Source organism: Rhinoderma darwinii, chromosome 1 (genome assembly GCF_050947455.1).
Source record: "Rhinoderma darwinii isolate aRhiDar2 chromosome 1, aRhiDar2.hap1, whole genome shotgun sequence".
Taxonomy (NCBI): domain Eukaryota; kingdom Metazoa; phylum Chordata; class Amphibia; order Anura; family Rhinodermatidae; genus Rhinoderma; species Rhinoderma darwinii.
In genome coordinates, this window is record NC_134687.1 from 408,197,730 (window position 1) to 408,216,679 (window position 18,950).

The following is an 18,950-nucleotide window of genomic DNA, read 5'->3' on the forward strand; positions in this document are numbered from 1 at the left end:
GAGAGGACATAGGACTGTCAACCGGAGATAGGTTTGGTGGAGTGATGTCTCCGGTTTGGAGAAGCTCGGTGAATGAGGACAAGACATTGATGCAGACGGAGTCTGAGGAAGTCTAGGCCCCTCTTTGTCTTTACCGGCTTTTCCCCTTGTCATTGCTTCTGTTTTAGGGTTGGTCCTTTGAGATTGCCTAGTAAGACGTGGGGGCTGAGCGTGTCTATGAAGAAATTTGTCCATTATCAAGACAGGGAGAGAGATGGAAGGGATAGATTAGGTCAGACGGGCCGTCTCCTACATTTTAGGGTTACGACATCAGCATTTTATCAGGATTTTCAATTTGCAGAACAGAAGATGGTGCAACGAACAAGACTAGAATGACCACTAGGTGGCAGCAACGTCACAAGCATTATGCTATTGCTTAAGTCGGTAGTGAAGTATGAGCAGTCAGGCCGGTACAACAGGCAATGTAGTTATCCAGATGCCATATATGCCAGATTACAAGGGTGCATCACAGCGTTGAGGCAAACAGAGTTTAGCAGAGGATTATATTCAGTCCTTGAAAGGGGAGAAACTGTACTCACTCAGTACCAGGTGATATCTCCGGTCCCGTTGCTTTACTTGGAGAGATGAAGGCGAGCAGAGCACAAGATGGCCTCCAACTCCCTGATGGTGAGGAAGGAGCCAGCAGCGAACGGGGTGCTCAATTCTTCCCCCTTAGGGAGCCAGGCAGAGGTGTTACAGCTCCCTCCAGCGTCCCCTGTGCATGGCGGTGATGTCTGCCTCACAGTCCCCCTCCACGAGGCAACTGGGGATCCCAGATGTAATTTAGAGACTCTCCAGCAGCCTCAAGGCCAGCAGCATTGACCAGCTGACTCCGGATGAGGCGGAATGGCAGACCCCAAGATGGCCGATGACTCTTCAGTGGTGAGGACAAGCATGTGACGGCAGCGGCCCCCACTGGCAAGTAAATGTCTCTGGGAGGCAATATAAGGGTGCCGAGAAACTCTCTTAGGGGAAGATGGAAGGCAGCAGCTCCAGCGCTACTACCAGGCTGTCCCCACCCGTGGCGAAGTAGTAGGCCGCAAGATGGCCGGCGTCCTCTAAGGCAGCAAGCCTCAATGGAGACACTGACGACTCACAGAGCACATGAGCGGCTCCGACGGTGCAGAAGAGGGTGTCCTATGCACCCACCACTAGAAGGAGGTCAGTGAGCCTCCAATGTCAGTGGTAGCAGCCGGATTCCCTGCACGGTGCACGAAGCCGAGGTAAGATGCGGCAACTCAGGATGCCCCGCCTCCGGAAGAGACAAAGTCCAGAACATCTTTAGGTAGCCTGGGCCACCAAAATTGACGAGCAATCAGGTCTCGGGTTGTACGGACACAAGCGTGCCAAGCCAGTTTAGAACTGTGTCCCCAGTGGAGAATTCTTCTCCTGTCTGCCAACCGAACAAAAGTCCTCCCCGGAGGGATGTCTCTAACCTGCAGAGGATTAGCAGTGACGATGCAGGACAGGTCTATGATAGTCTGAAGGGACTCCACCGTGTCTTCCGCATCAAACGATCTGTACAGGGCATCGGCCCTCACATTCTTGTCCGCGGGACGGTAGTGGAGCACAAACTAGAAACGGGTGAAGAACAGCGACCACCTGGCATGACGGGGATTCAGTCGTTGAGCAGACTGAAGGTAGGTAAGGTTCTCGTGGTCGGTGAAGATCAGGATGGGGTGAGCAGCACCCTCTAGAAGATGTCTCCACTCCTCCAGAGCCAATTTGATGGCCAGTAACTCCCGATCTTGGTTTTAGAAACGATGGGATCAGGTAGAGGCAGTCCATTAACTAAGACAACAGCCAAGGACGTCTCTAGGGGAACTGTGGGCAACTGAAGATGATCCACTAGCTCTTTCTGGATTAAGTTTGCAGCAGAACCAGAGTCAAGATAGGCAGAAACTTGATGCGTCCTCTCGCCGGATACTAGGGTCACAGGAATAGTCAACTTGGAACAGAATGCTTTATTAGGTACCGTTCCACCTAGGGTTGTCTCTCCAACCAATCCTAGGCAATGGCGTCTCTCTGGCCTCTGGGGACAAAGACGTACAATATGGCCTCTGAGGCCGCAATACAAACAAAGTCCAGAAGTGCGTCTGCGTTGTTTCTCCAGGGTAGACAATTTGACATAGTTACTCTGCATAGGATCCTCTGGTGGGACGATTGAGGAGGATTGCTGGAAAGTAGAATCCAGCCTAGGAAGTTCTCTCTCCTGGAGAACCTCTTGGGAACGCTCCCGGACCCTCAATTCAACCCGGGTGGCGAGTAGGATAAGATCGTACATGGTAGATGGCAGATTACGAGCAGCCAGCTCTTCCTTAACCCCTTGCCGCTTCTGGACGTACTATTAGGTCACTATTAGCTGTATCGTTCGCGCTCCATGACCTAATAGCACGTCTCGGGAGTAACGGCCGTTTCGGCCGTCCTCCCGACACATACAGGAGCTGTGACAGCTGCTGTCTCGTACAGCAGCTGTCACAGCTCCTACAGCGGGGACCGATCACTGTGTCCCCGCTGATTAACCCCTTAAAAGCCGCGTTCAATAGAGATCGCGGCTTTTTAGGGGTTAAGCTGCCATCGCCGGCCTGCTACATGATAGCGGCCAGCGATGGTGACTATGGCAACCGGACACCAAACTATGGCGTCCGACTATGCCATCGACGGAAGCCTAGTGGGTCCTGACCCCAGTTTTGACCGTTTGTATAAACGAAGACCCCTATTAGACCGTTTCAGTGCCCGGTTTTCCCAAGCATACACCTCCGAGAAGTGTATTTCTATTGATGAGTCCTTGGTACATTTTAAATTACGTACAATTCCGCGAGTACCTGCCGGGTAAGAGGGCAAGGTATGGCGTCAAGATGTATAAGCTGTGCGAGAGTGCATCAGGGTATACCTACAGATTTAGGATATATGAAGGGAAGAACAGCAGTATTCAGCCCAGAGAATGCCCCCCCTTACTGGGAGTTAATGCAAAAATTGTGTGGGATTTGGTGCACCCACTGCTGGACCAGGGTCACCACCTCTACCTGGATAATTTTTATACCAGCATCCCACTCTTCAACTGCCTCACTTCCAGAAGTACTGCGGAATGCGGCACTGCTAGAAGAAATCTGAGAGGCCTCCCTAAGACTCTGCTTGGGCAAACAAGAAGGGGTGAGAGCAGGGCACAATCCAGCAGCAACATATTGTGTGTCAAGTACAAGGACAAGAGAGATGTCCTTGTATTGACAACAATACATGGCCACACCAGTACCCATGTACCAGTACAGAGACCCCAAAACCAGACTGCATCCTGGACTACAATAGGTACATGGGAGGGGTGGACTTGTCAGATCAAGTCCTGAAGCCCTACAGCGCCATGCGGTGTTGTAAAGGATCTGCCAGGCACAGCTTCAGGGTTAACTCCCATAGGTAATCAGTCTGTACCTGAATCTACGTCTCTGAGACTGACTCCATCTTCCACCACTCAGGATGGCAGGCTTAGGAGTGGGAGAGCCTATCGCAGCCTGGCCAGACGGAGCTAGCTCCCACCCTCTGTCTATTTATACCTGCCTTTCCTGTTCCTCCTTTGCTTGTGATTCTTCTCGTGTGGTTTCCTGGCCCAGCTACAGCTCCTAACTATTTGATCCTGCTCCATACTGACCCTGGCTTACTGACTACTCTCCTGCTCTGCGTTTGGTACCTCGTGCACTCCTGGTTTGACTTGGCTCGTTCACCACTCTGGTTGCTCACGGTGTTGCTGTGGGCAACTGCCCCTTTCCCTTTGCTTTGTATTCCCTTGTATGTTTGTCTCGTGCACTTACTGAGCGTAGGGACCGCCGCCCAGTTGTACCCCGTCGCCTAGGGCGGGTCGTTGCAAGTAGGCAGGGACAGAGTGGCGGGTAGATTAGGGCTCACTTGTCCGTTTCCCTACCCCCATCGTTACATAATCACAAGCCCATACCTAGTCTACCCTGGTCCCTAACACCACTATGGACCCCCTTGAGACCTTGGCTCAGCAAATGCAGGGTCTCTCCCTACAGGTCCAGGCCCTGGCTCAGAGGGTCAACCAGCCTGATGCTACCTTGGTAGTTCCCCTCACCTCACCTCTTGAACCCCACCTCAAGTTGCCCGACCGGTTCTCAGGGGACCGGAGGGCTTTTTTCTCCTTTCGGGAGAGTTGTTGGCTTTACTTTCGCTTAAAGCCTCATTCCTCAGGTTCTGAGAGCCAGCGGGTGGGTATAATTATGTCCCGGCTCCAGGAAGGGCCCCAAGAGTGGGCCTTCTCCTTGGCTCCTGACGCCCCTGAACTTTCCTCCGTTGATCGTTTCTTTTCTGCTCTCGGACTCATTTATGACGAGACTGACAGGACTGCCTTTGCCGAGAGTCAGCTGGTGACCTTACGTCAGGGTAAGAGACCTGTTGAGGAGTATTGTTCTGACTTTAGGAAGTGGTGCATAGCTTCTCGGTGGAATGACCGTGCCTTAAGGTGCCAGTTTAGGTTGGGTCTGTCGAATGCCCTGAAAGACCTGCTAGTTAGCTATCCCTCTTCTGACTCCCTAGACCAGGTTATGGCTTTAGCGGTACGACAACGTGAACGTTTATGTGTTTTCTCCTCCGACTCCCCCATGATGCCTCCCGAGGTTCTGTTGCTTTGTTCCTCCCCGGAAGACTCAGAGGTACCTATGCAACTCAGGGCCTCCGTGTCCCCCCATCAACGTAGAGATTTCCGCAGGAAGAATGGTCTCTGCTTCTACTGTGGGGATGACAAGCATCAAGTGAACAACTGTCCTAAGCGTAAAAATGCAGCCGGAGAACTTCCGCGCCTAAGTGATCATCGGGGAGGTCACTTGGGCGCACAGGTATTTCCCGTAAATATGAAACGTAATAAGATCTTGCTTCCCTTTCTGGTCTCTTTTGGTGGTAGGTCTGCTACCGGCAGTGCCTTCGTGGATTCAGGGTCCTCTACTAATATCATGTCTGTGGAATTTGCTATGTCTCTTGCTATGCCTTTGATTGATTTGCCTAAACCTGTCCCGGTAGTGGGTATCGACTCCACTCCTCTTGCTAATGGTTATTTTACACAGCATACCCCTGTTTTTTAACTCCTTGATGGCTCCATGCATTTTGAGCAGTGCTCTGTACTGTTGATGCAGGGATTATCGTCCGATTTGGTTTTAGGCCTTCCCTGGTTGCAGTTGCATAATCCCACGTTTGACTGGAATACTGGGGAGCTTACCAAATGGGGTAATGAATGTTTGACGTCATGTTTGACCTGTTAATTCTATTTCTCCCCCTGAGGAGGTGAACACGCTACCTGAGTTTGTTCAGGACTTCGCTGATGTTTTCTCTAAGGAGGCCTCCGAAATGTTACCTCCTCATAGAGAATACGATTGCGCTATCGAATTGGTACCAGGAGCTAAGCTTCCTAAGGGTAGGATATTTAATCTTTCTTGTCCCGAACGTGAAGCCATGAGAGAGTATATCCAGGAATGCCTGGCCAAGGGTTACATTCGCCCCTCTACTTCTCCGGTAGGTGCTGGCTTCTTCTTCGTAGGGAAGAAGGATGGTGGTCTTAGGCCATGCATTGACTACCGTAACCTGAATAAGGTCACTGTAAGGAACCAGTTTCCCCTTCCTTTGATTCCTGATCTCTTTAATCAGGTTCAGGGGGCCCAATGGTTCTCTAAGTTTGATCTACGGGGGGCGTATAACCTTACCCGCATCAAAGAGGGGGATGAGTGGAAGACTGCGTTTAACACGCCCGAAGGTCATTTCGAATACCTCGTCATGCCCTTTGGGTTGTGTAATGCTCCTGCGGTCTTCCAGAATTTCATAAATGAGATTGTAATGGCAGGGGGTAGGGAGACGGACAAGTGAGCCCTAATCTACCCGCCACTCTGTCCCTGCCTACTTGCAACGACCCGCCCTAGGCGACGGGGTACAACTGGGCGGCGGTCCCTGCGTTTAGTAAGTGCACGACAAACACGACAAACATACAAAGGAACACAAGCAAGGAAAAGGGGCCGTTGCCCACGGCAACACCGTGAGCAACCAGAGTGGTGAACGAGCCGAGTCAAGCCAGGAGTGTGCGAGGTACAAAATGAAAAGCAGAAGAGTAGTCGGTAAGCCAGGGTCTGTATGGAGCAGGATCAAAAATAGCAGGAGCTGTAGCTGGGCCAGGAAACCACAAGGAAAGAATCACAAGCACCGAGGGACAGGAAGTGCAGTCTTAAATAGACCGAGGGCGGGAGCTAGCTGAGTCTGGCCAGGTTACGATAGGCTCTCCCACTCCTAAGCCTGCCAGCCTGAATGGTGGAAGCAGGAGTCAGTCTCAGGGATGTATTCTCAGGTGCTGACTGATTAGTTCTGGGAGTTAACCCCGAAGCTGTGCCTGGCAGATCCTTTACAGAGATTTTGAGAGATTACCTGGGGATATTTCTTGTAGTGCACCTTGATGACATACTGGTGTTTTCCAAGGACTGGTTCTCCCACATTGAGCATGTCAGGAAGGTGCTCCAGGTCTTTTGGGAAAACAAACTGTTTGCGAAAACCGAAAAATGTGTGTTTGGGGTACAGGAGATACCATTTTTGGGTCAAATCCTCACTCCTCATGAATTCCGCATGGACCCCGCCAAGGTTCAGGCTGTGGCGGAATGGGTCCAACCTGCCTCCCTGAAGGTGTTACAGTGTTTTTTGGGGTTCGCTAATTATTACAGATTTATTGCTAACTTCTCGGTCATCGCTAAGCCTCTTACGGACCTCACTCGCAAAGGTGCTGATCTCCTCCACTGGCCTCCTGAGGCTGTCCAGGCTTTTGAGGTCCTTAAGAAGTGCTTTATCTCGGCCCCGGTGCTGGTTCAGCCCAACCAAATGGAGCCATTTATCATGGAAGTTGACGCATCCGAGGTGGGAGTGGGGGCTGTCTTGTCCCAGGGTACCAGGTCCCTCACCCATCTCCGCCCCTGTGCCTACTTCTCCAGGAAGTTTTTGCGCACTGAGAGTAACTATGATATTGGCAACCGCGAACTCTTAGCCATTAAATGGGCATTTGAAGAGTGGCACCACTTCCTGGAGGGGGCTAGGCACCAGGTAACGGTCCTTACCAACCACAAGAATCTGGTTTTCCTAGAATCTGCCCGGAGGCTAAACCCGAGACAAGCTCGATGGGCGCTATTTTTTACCAGATTCAACTTTTTGGTTACCTATAGGGCTGGGTCTAAAAATATTAAGGCCGATGCACTGTCGCGTAGCTTCATGGCCAGCCCTCCTTCGGAGGAAGATCCTGCTTGTATTTTGCCTCCTGGTATAATCATTTCTTCTATTGATTCTGATTTAGTCTCTGAAATTGCGGCTGATCAAGGTTCAGCTCCCGGGAACCTTCCTGAGGACAAGCTGTTTGTTCCCCTGCAATACCGGCTAAGGGTACTTAGGGAAAATCATGACTCCGCACTATCTGGTCATCCAGGCATCCTGGGTACCAAACACCTCATTGCCAGAAACTATTGGTGGCCTGGGTTGCCTAAAGACGTTAAGGCCTACGTCGCCGCTTGTGAGGTTTGTGCTAGGTCCAAGACTCCCAGGTCCCGACCAGCGGGCTTACTACGTTCGTTGCCCATTCCCCAGAGACCTTGGACACATATCTCCATGGATTTTATCACCGATTTGCCTCCATCCCAAGGCATGTCAGTGGTGTGGGTGGTAGTAGACCGCTTCAGTAAGATGTGCCACTTTGTGCCCCTCAAGAAACTACCCAACGCCAAGACGTTAGCTACCTTGTTTGTCAAACACATCCTGCGTCTCCATGGGGTCCCTGTCAATATTGTTTCGGACAGAGGGGTACAATTTGTTTCATTGTTTTGGAGAGCCTTCTGTAAAAAGTTGGAGATTGATCTGTCCTTCTCCTCTGCCTTCCATCCTGAAACCAATGGCCAAACTGAGAGGACTAATCAATCTCTAGAACAATATTTAAGGTGTTTTATCTCTGACTGTCAATATGATTGGGTCTCATTCATTCCCCTCGCCGAATTTTCCCTTAATAACCGGGTCAGTAACTCGTCAGGGGTCTCCCCCTTTTTCTGTAATTTTGGGTTTAATCCACGGTTCTCCTCCATTTCACCTGGTAGTTCCAACAATCCCGAGGTAGAGGTCGTTCATCGGGAACTGTGCACAGTCTGGGCCCAGGTTCAGAAGAACCTAGAGGCGTCCCAGAGCATACAAAAAACTCAGGCTGATAGAAAACGTTCTGCTAACCCCTTGTTTATGGTCGGGGATCTGGTGTGGTTATCGTCTAGGAACTTGCGTCTTAAGGTCCCGTCCAAGAAGTTTGCTCCCCGGTTTATTGGGCCGTATAAGGTCATTGAAGTCCTCAATCCTGTCTCCTTCCAGCTGGAGTTACCCCCATCTTTTCGTATACACGACGTGTTTCATGCCTCCCTGCTTAAACGCTGCTCCCCGTCCTTGGCTCCCTCGAGGAAACCTCCTGTTCCCGTTCTCACCCCTGAGGGGGTGGAATTCGAGGTGGCCAAGATTGTGGACAGCAAGATGGTCCAAGGCTCCCTCCAGTACCTGGTCCATTGGGGAGGATACGGGCCTGAGAGGACTTGGGTATCCGCCCGGGATGTTCACGCTGGGGTATTGGTCAGGAAGTTCCACCTTCGTTTCCCCAGTAAACCAGGTCCACTTAGAAAGGGTCCGGTGGCCCCTAATAAAAGGAGTGGTACTGTAAAGGATCTGCCAGGCACAGCTTCGGGGTTAACTCCCATAGGTAATCAGTCTGCACCTGAATCTACGTCTCTGAGACTGACTCCATCTTCCACCACTCAGGATGGCAGGCTTAGGAGTGGGAGACCCTATCGCAGCCTGGCCAGACGGAGCTAGCTCCCGCCCTCTGTCTATTTATACCTGCCTTTCCTGTTCCTCCTTTGCTTGTGATTCTTCTCGTGTGGTTTCCTGGCCCAGCTACAGCTCCTAACTATTTGATCCTGCTCCATACTGACCCTGGCTTACTGACTACTCTCCTGCTCTGCGCTTGGTACCTCGTGCACTCCTGGTTTGACTTGGCTCGTTCACACTCTGGTTGCTCACGGTGTTGCTGTGGGCAACTGCCCCTTTCCCTTTGCTTTGTATTCCCTTGTATGTTTGTCTCGTGCACTTACTGAGTGTAGGGACCGCCGCCCAGTTGTACCCCGTCGCCTAGGGCGGGTCGTTGCAAGTAGGCAGGGACAGAGTGGCGGGTAGATTAGGGCTCACTTGTCCGTTTCCCTACCCCCGTCGTTACAGGTGTGGTATAAGAAGCTGGCCGTGCATATCATACCGATGGCTTTGTACAATGTGTACGTGCTATGTCGATGTGCAGGCCAGAGGGGAACTTTCCTGGAATTTCAAGAGGTGATTATCAAGAACCTAATCTTTAGGGACCAAGAAGGGGGGGGGCACCCAGTACTTCTGGAAGCGAGGCCACACACATCGTACCAGGGCAACACTTTCCAGGAGAAGTTCCCCAAACTGGCAAGAAGGGAAAAAGTCAAGAGGTGCAAAGTCTGCTATAAGAGGGGGATAAGGGAGGACACAATATATCAATGTGACACGTGTCCCGAAAAAACAGAGCTCTGTATGAAAGACTGTTTTAAAATTTATCATACATCCCTTGGTTTATAATTTACCCCAATTTTACTTACCCTGATGCACTCCGCACAGCTTATCCCCCCTCGTCTTTCCCCTCTGGACCCTGCTGTGTGCCCAGGCAGCTGATAACAGCCACATGTAGGGTATAGGAGAACCCACATTACAGTTTATGGGGTGTATGTCTCCGGTCAAAATGCTCACTACACCTCTAGATGAATGCCTTAAGGGTGTAGTTTTTAAAACGGGGTCACTTCTTGCAGGGTTTCAACTGTACTGGTACCTCAGGGGCTTCTGCATACATGACTTTGCACCAGAAAATCCCCAGTAGGCCAAATGGTGGTCCTTTCCTTCTGAGCCCTCCCATGGGCCCAAACCACAGTTTATCACCCCAAATGGGGTATTGCGGCACTCAGAACAAATTGCGCAACAGAATGGGGTATTTTGTTTCTTGTGAAAATAAGAAATTTTCAGCCAAAACTACATATTATTGGAAAAAATTTATTTTGTTTTAATTATCAGCCCAATTCAAATAAGTTCTGTGAAAAAACTATAAGGTCAAAATGGTCACAATACCCATAAATGAATTTCTTGAGGGGTGTAGTTTCCAAAATGGGGTCATTTCTGGTTGGTTTCCATTGCTTTGATACCTCTGGGGCTCTGCAAATGCGACATGGCACCCGAAAACCAATCCAGCAAAATCTGGACTCCAAAGAACAAATAGCGCTCCTTTCCTTCTGAGCCCTCCCATGGGCCCAAACGGCAGTTTATGACCACAAATGGGGTATTGCCGCACTCAGGACAAATTGGGCAACAAAATGGAGTATTTTATTTCTTGTGAAAATAAGAATTTTTGAGCTAAAACGACATATTATTGGAAAAAATATATTTTTTTTAATTCCCAGCCCAATTCAAATAAGTTCTGTGAAGAAACTATGGGGTCTAAATGGTCACATTACCCATAAATGAATTCCTTGAGGGGTGTAGTTTCCAAAATGCTGTCACTTCTGGTGGGCTTCCATTGCTTTGATACCTCTGGGGCTCTGCAAATGCGACATGGCACCCGAAAACCAAACCAGCAAAATCTTCACTCCAAAGAACACACAGCGCTCCTTCCCTTCTGAGGCCTCCCATGGGCCCAATCGGCAGTTTATCGCCACAAATGGGGTATTGCTGCACTCAGGAGAAATTGGGCAACAAAATGGGGTATTTTGTTCCCTGTGAAAATAAGAAATTTTGATTAAAAATGACATCTCATTGGAAAAAATTAAATTTTTTTCATTTCACACCCCAATTCAAATAGGTGCTGTGAAAAAACTGTGCGGTCAAATTTGTAACAACAACCATATTTGAATTCCTTCAGGAGTGTAGTTTCCAAAATGGGGTCATTTATGGTGGGTTTCCATTGCTTTGCTACCTCTGGGGCTCTGCAAATGCGACATGGCACCCGAAAACCAATCCAGCTAATCTGGACTCGAACAAACACATAGCTCTCCTTTCATTCTGAGCCCTCCCATGGGCCCAAATGGCAGTTTATCACCACAAATGGGGTATTGCCGCACTAAGGACAAATTGGGCAACAAAATGGGGTATTTTGTTCCCTGTTGAAATAAGAAATTTTGATCACAAATGACATTTATTTGGAAAAAATGACATTTTTTTAATTTCACAGCCCAATTCAAATAGGTGCTGTGAAAAAACTGTGCGGTAAAAATGGTAACAACAACCATAAATGAATTCCTTGAGGGGTGTAGTTTCCAAAATGGAAAAAGGTCACTATTGGGGGATTCCTACTGTTTTGGCACCTCAACACCTTTTCAAACCTGGCATGCTGCCTAAAATATATTCTAATAAAAAAAGAGGCCTCAAAATGCACTAGGTGCTTCCTTGCTTCTAGGGCTTGTGTTTTATTCCACGAGCGCAGTATAGCCACATGTTGGACATTTCTAAAAACTGCAGAATCTGGACAATTCATATTTAGTAGTGTTTCTCTGGTAAAACCTTCTGTGTTACAGAAAAAAAATTAAATCAAATTGAAATTCAGCAAGAAAAATGAAATTTGCAAATTTCACCTCAACTTTGCTTTAATTCCTGTGAAATGCCTGAAGGGTTAAAAAAAACTTTCTAAATGCTGTTTTGAATACTTTGAGGGGTCTAGTTTTTAAAATGGGGTGTTTTATCAGGGTTTCTAATACATAGGCCCCTCAAAGCCACTTCAGAACTGAACAGGTACCTTAAAAAAAAGGCTTTTGAAATTTTCTTAAAAATATGAGAAATTGCTGTTTATGTTCTAAGCCTTGTAACGTCCAAGAAAAATAAAAGAATGTTCAAAAAACGATGCCAATCTAAAGTAGACATATGGGAAATGTGAACTAGTAACTATTTTGGGTGGTATGACCGTCTGTTTTACAAGCAGATGCATTTAAATTCTGAAAAATTCTATTTTTTCAAAATTCTCTCTAAATTTTGCAAGTTTTCACCAATAAACACTGAATATATGGACCAAATTTTATCAAGAACATGAAGCCCAATGTGTCACGCGAAAACAATCTCAGAATCGCTTGGATAGGTTTAAGCATTCCGATGTTATTACCACATAAAGTGAAATATGTCAGATTTGAAAAATTGGCTCTGAGCCTTAAAGGAACAGTGCCACGAAAAAATTTTTTTTTACATCAGTTTGATTTTAGTGCTTTATTAAAAACTTTTTTTTTTTTAAAACACTTTTTATTTAATTTTTTCAACAGTAGTAAACAGAAACAGATGCATGACATTACATTGGACATTACATGTGAGTTATTCCACTGATCGTCAATACAAAATTGTACAGAACTGGCAGACGAATTTGACATAAATCATGCTTAGCGAACATTGTTTTCAACCTTTAACCCCTTGGAACTCCCCCCTCCCCCCTGACATCCTAAATATGTATGTTTCTAATATTAAATTGTAAAATGTTCCTGTATCCGAACCGTACCTGAACAGGAAGGTGGGTCCCTATCACTCCTAGCGCCTAACTGAATCACCTTTTCAGCACTCCTAATGTTCCTGCCACATCTCTCGTCAGGTACCATGAGGTATAATAGAACGGTGTCATCAGATCCTTTATTTCGTCGGTCTGGAAATGTTTACATATAAAAACTTTCCATTTCTTAAAAAATTTTGATGATCCAGATTCCGCTGTTCGTTCAATATCTAGCCGATCCATATATACATATTTTTTCAGCTGAGAAATTACCTCTAGGCCTGACGGTAGCTGTGGTTTAAGCCAGAGGGCGAGCAAGGACCTCTTGGCTATCAGAAGAAAGGCATGAAGTGCGTCAGGAATATGTTGAGTATCAGGAAAGGCATGGAATAAAAGAGGTAGTGGCTCCACCGCGACCTCCTCCCCCCATGTATCCCTGATTATCCCAGAAATCTCGTTCCAATATGTAAATAATTTGGGGCAAGTCCACAAACCATGAAATAAATTTGTTTTGGGTGCATGGCATCGTGGACACGCTATTTGTCTATCCGGACAATTAGGGTGTGGGGGAATATCAAAACCGTATATGGCCCTGTGAATGAACTTAAAATGTGTCTCCCTCCATCTTTCACATACAACTGCTTTACGCACCTTTGCCCATCCTCCCAAAATCTGCTGAGTAAGATCTTGCTGCATAAGCTCTCTACTCCACATTTTAAACATTGTGGCAGTGGTAGCCTTAGCAAGTGATTCTCTCAATGTACTATATAAAAAAGATAAAGAGGATTTAGATGGGGGAGACACTATCAAGTCATCCAAGAAGTTCTTAGGGCATTCCGGGGCTATATTATGCAATTTTGACCTTAAAAAGGACATTATTTGGCAATAGGCTAAGTGATGCCTTGTGGAAAGGTTGTTTACAACTTGCAACTCTTGAAATGTCATATATCTATTTTCATTAGAATGCAAGAGATGATTAAGCTTGAAGATGCCCAACGATTTCATTTCCCTGAAATGCGGGTTCTCCCTCCCCTGTGGAAACTCCGGATGCCCCCATAAATGCATGTGCTTAGATATGTGTTGAGGGAGGCCAAAAAGTGCTCTAATAGATTTCCAAGCCATAATGGTGTCCCTAAATAATATACGATGTTTGATTTCTGGTGGTATGTTCCCAATTGAGACATGTATTAGCGATGACAAATGTAGTGGAGCCACCACCCCCTCCTCAAGTGTGTAATTAGAATAAAAGTTTGACCCTTGTAGCCAGTCAAGGCCATGACGAGCCAAACATGCCAAATTATAGCTACGAAGATCCGGTATATTGACTCCCCCACCTTCTTTGCGTGTCATAAGTTTCTTTAAGGCTATTCTCGGGCGTTTCTTATTCCATATGTAGGCGGAGAACATGGAATTTAATGTCTTGATATCAGTGTGTTTTAATAGAAGAGGAATTGTCTGTAGAGGATAAAGCAATCTCGGGAAGCTTACCATTTTCAAAAGATGGCATCTCCCCATGAAGGAGAGAGGTAGATGCTGCCATCGTTGGAGATCTTGTTTAATTTTATTTATAACCGCCGGATAATTGAGGTTATATATTGTGTCCGGTGTGCGACCTATGTTTATCCCTAGGTATTTAATGGAGGACCTAGCTATAGTAACCGGTATACTCAAAGATGGTTTAAAGTGTGCTGCGCCGTTACTGGTCAAGTGTAGTAATTCACTTTTTGTGACATTTACTTTAAAGCCGGAGTGGCTCTCAAATTTTTTAATAAGCTCAAAGACGTGGGGAAGATCGTGATGCGGGTCTGATAGGAATATCAAGACATCATCTGCAAAGTATGTTGCCTTAATTATTTCCGTGCCCACCCTGATTCCCTTTACACTTTCGTCAGCCTCCAATGTGCGAATAAATGGTTCCAGTGCGAGATTAAAAAGGAGGGGGGAAAGAGGGCAGCCTTGACGTGTCCCTCTATATAATGGGATGGTGGAGGAAAGAAATCCTGGAGTGTATACTTTTGCGGAGGGGGCCGAGTATAAGGCTCCAATAAACGATCGAAAAGGTCCCAAAATACCCATAGAGTCCATTGTACCTCCCAACCAATCCCAATCAACCATATCGAATGCTTTTTCGGCATCTATAGTAAGGATGGCTGGGTTTGGGTGAGCGGACGGATTAACTTTAACATCATCTAGTACAGTTAGTATTTTCCGGATATTGGATACCGCTGAGCGGCCTTTTACAAAGCCAACTTGGCTTGGTGAAATTATTCTAGGTAATATAGTGGCTAATCTATCCGCCATAAGTTTAGATATTAGTTTTAAGTCCGAGTTGATTAAGGAAATCGGGCGGTATGAGGAAGCAAATTTTGGGTCCTTTCCTGGCTTAGGGAGAACCTTTATGTATGCGACATTGGAGGCTGCCGGGATGGATTGTCCTGATAAATATCCATTATATAAATGCAGTAAACATGGGGTGATTTGATCCCTCAGGACCTTGAAGTATTCACTGGCGTATCCGTCGGGGCCTGGGGCTTTCTGCATTTTCATTGAATTTATACAGGATTTCAACTCTACTTCTGTAATTGGAGAATTTAGGAATGTCCGTTCCTCCTCTGTTAGTTTGGGAAGTTGTAGGGAGTCTAAGACCGTAGGGAGCGAGGTGGGAGTATATGTTCTTTTTGTATACAAATCCTCATAAAATTGCTTTAAGATGGAATTAACTTGTTTAGGGTGTGATTGCAAAGTTCCCCATTTATCCTTCAATGTGGTAATATGAAATTGTGGTCCCAAAGGTTTGGACAGACGTGCCAACAACCTCCCCGCCTTATTTCCGTATCGAAACAGCTTCGCTTCAAAAGCGGACCGTTTCAACTTTTCCCCTTTATCTAACCACAATTCATATTCCCCTCTTGCTTTCTGCCATTCTTCTTTGTTTACGGGTGTTGGCATTGCTTGAAAACGTGTGTAAGTCCGCCTCAAAGCCAGGCCATACTCCTCAATTTTCAATTTAGTCTGGTTTTTAAGTTTTGCAACATACGCTATTAGTTGCCCTCTCATGACTGCTTTGGAGGTGTCCCAGAATAGCTGGGGATCCTGTGAGTGAGCTCCATTGGTATCCTCAAAATCCAACCACCAACCCTTAAGTAAAGATTGGAACGATTCATCAGATGCCAAGTTACTGGGGAAGCGCCACAGGATGTCCGAGCCCCTTGGAAAGCAATCATGTATTTCTAGCACTACCGGAGAATGATCTGATATAACCATGGGTTCGATGACACACTGGTGCACCCGCTGAAGGAGCGGTGTCGACACCAAAGTGTAATCGATGCGTGACCATGATTGTTGGGCATGTGAATAATGCGAGTATTCTCTGCCATCAGGATGATGCAGACGCCAGGGATCATGTAAGCCCGTGTCTGAAAGGAATGTGTGTAAGACAGTTTCTCTATCTAGGTCTTTGTGAAGAAACGGTTTATGGGGATTACTCCTATCCTCCGCAGGCTGTAAGACTACATTCAAGTCTCCCCCCAGAAGTTTGGAGGGTATACTATCAACTGCCATAACTCCGTTTAGCGTCTTGAAAAAGTGTGGACTACGTACATTAGGCCCATATACATTATATATGCTAATGGAATCTTCTGAACCCGTGAGGTGTATATTCACCCATCTCCCTGCTGAATCAGCTTTAGAGCCCGTGACTGAATAGGGGAGGTTCTTACCAAGGAGTATCAGAACTCCCGCCTTAGAGTGCTGGGCGGGGGATCCGTACACCTGGCCCACCCACAGTTTTTGCATACGGTGGTAGTCTAGCTCCGTTAGATGAGTTTCTTGTAGTAGCGCAATGTCGGTCTTTAGCCTTTTGAGATGGCGTAGTACCATCATGCGCTTATGGGGTGACTTGAGACCCTTAACATTCCATGAAACAATTCTCATAAACGGATGATATAGTTAGTTTATCAATGTGGATGTCTAACTGCCCCCCTCCCCTTCCCAACCCCGCCTTCAAACCCGAATACATAACCATATACATAACCAACAACAGGTAACTATCACTCCATGGTCCTTGCTGTACCAATGCAACATCCATGTATATGTGACATGCGACTTCACTTTTTTCCCACATGTTTTAGCACTTCTTATCTTAACTTCACCGTAACGAAGCCACTCCCAGCCATGTTGCTGGACTGGTCATATCATTATAGAGTCGAGCACGAAAGATATAAACAAAGGGTAATCTATCTTGCATACATCTACTAGTTGTGTAAAGCGATCAGGAAACAATGCATATATTTCACGTACACATCTCTAAAAGCACTGAGCAATATGTTCCCATACGTGTGAAAGGATATATCTCATAGTAGACCCGCGTACTCCTGCCTTACTGAGCCTCTGGATATGGAAGTTCAAGTGTGGCTTTGCTGAAGATTCCTGTTCCTCTGCGGTTTAGGATCTGAGAAAGAAAATCCATCTGTTGAAGATCTGTCCTCCTTGGATAAATCACGTGGTTCACCTATTGGCTTATGCGTAGGAGAAGGGCGATCAGGCGGTAAAGATTTCAAAATGGCATCCGCCGCTTCCGGTGTAGAAAAGGTATCATAGGATCCATCCGTATTCGCAACCTTAAGAACTGCCGGGTATAATAATGCAAACTTGACCTGGCGCTTGTATAATGCCGAACAAACTTGTGAAAATGCTCGGCGCCTTTTCGTGACTTCCGCTGAGAAGTCGCCAAAGATCAAAATGCGGTGTCCTTTATAATCCAGACCATCGCGCCTACTTTTAAACGCCTTCAGCACTGCCATTCTGTCTGAATAATCTAAGTACTTGACTATGACTTGTCGCGGGCGATGTCTCGTCTCCTTTGAGCCCTTGTCTGTGGGTCGTAAGTCAGGTCCAACTCTATGAGCTCGCTCTACTTTACAGGCCTGACGGATCCCCAAAGCCTCCGGTAAGTCCGACTCGCACAGTCGTCTGAGATCCTTCGCCAATACCGCCTCCGGTAAACCCACGATGCGTAGGTTGTTCCTACGTGACCTATTCTCTAAGTCTTCTACTCTGTCCCAGAGTTTCTGGTTGTCCAACCTGGTGTCTTGGACTAGTTGGCGGAGGTCCATGAATGCTGTGTCCACGTGGTGCATGGCTGACTCCAGCGTATCTATACGCTCCCCCTGCTTCGTCACCGTATCATGTAGTTGTGATAGGGAGGTATTAACCGTTTTAGACAGGGATTCTTGTAAATCCGGGGAGATTAATTGCGCTACCTGAATCGCCAATTGCTTATAGTCAATATTCAAGGTAGACAATGCAGACTCACCAGACATTGAGGTCAGTGAAGCTTGAGGAACTTCCGACTCCTCTGGTGTGGTTTGCTTAGAGGACTCGTCCGCCATGATGGCTGTCTGGTCGGCCGCGCGGCCGGACTTGCTCTGTGCTCTGGATTTGCCCATAATGTGGACGAATCTGTCCATATACCGACAGGTTTGTCTTCCGTGCTACAGGGGGTCAGACTCGTTTGTCCCAGCGGTAGTTAGTAGGATCTGACCGAGTGATTTTGTTATCAAGGGCTGGAGCACTTGTACTCGCGCGTCCTCACATGCAGGCGCCGGAACCGGAAGTCATTAAAAACTTTTATATTTATTTGTGTGTTTGTGATTTACTTTTTTTTATTTTTTAACTTTTTCTTCCCTATGGGGGCTGCCATTTTTTTTTCCATTTCTGTATGTGTCGATTAACGACACATACAGACATGGAATAAGGCAGCTACAGTCCCATAGTGAATGCGAACGGGGCCCGTTCCATCCACTATGGTGTACGCCGCCTGTGTGGGAACGGCGCATGCGCCGCTCCCACACAGTCCAAGTTGAACTGTGCGCCGTCCGGCGCGATTTTTCCTGTAGACCGGAAGTCGCGGCCGGACAGTAAGATTACTACTTCCGGTCGTGGCTTCCGGACTTGTGCACTTGGAGCGGCGGTAGCAGACGGAGCGGACGGACCGGAGGGAGCGGCGGCGACTGGAGCAGGTAAGTGATTTCTGTGTATGTAAGTGTTTTACTGTGTGTTTACTAGTGTATGTAAACCTACTACACTGTGTGTTAGCTCAAAAAATGGCGACACACAGTGTAAGAGGTTTGACCGTTCAATCCCCTCGTTTCTCCCGGCACTAGCCAGGATAAAGGAGGGGGGATTCTGAGAGCTCACTAGAGCGAGTGAGTTTTCCCAAATTTTGCAGCATAAAGCAATGTGGTTGCTTTACCACAAGCAATGCTGCAATTTTGGGAATTGCTCCATCTAGTGACCTGCACTGGGAAATATTATAAATTAGAATCTAATTTATAATATTTCC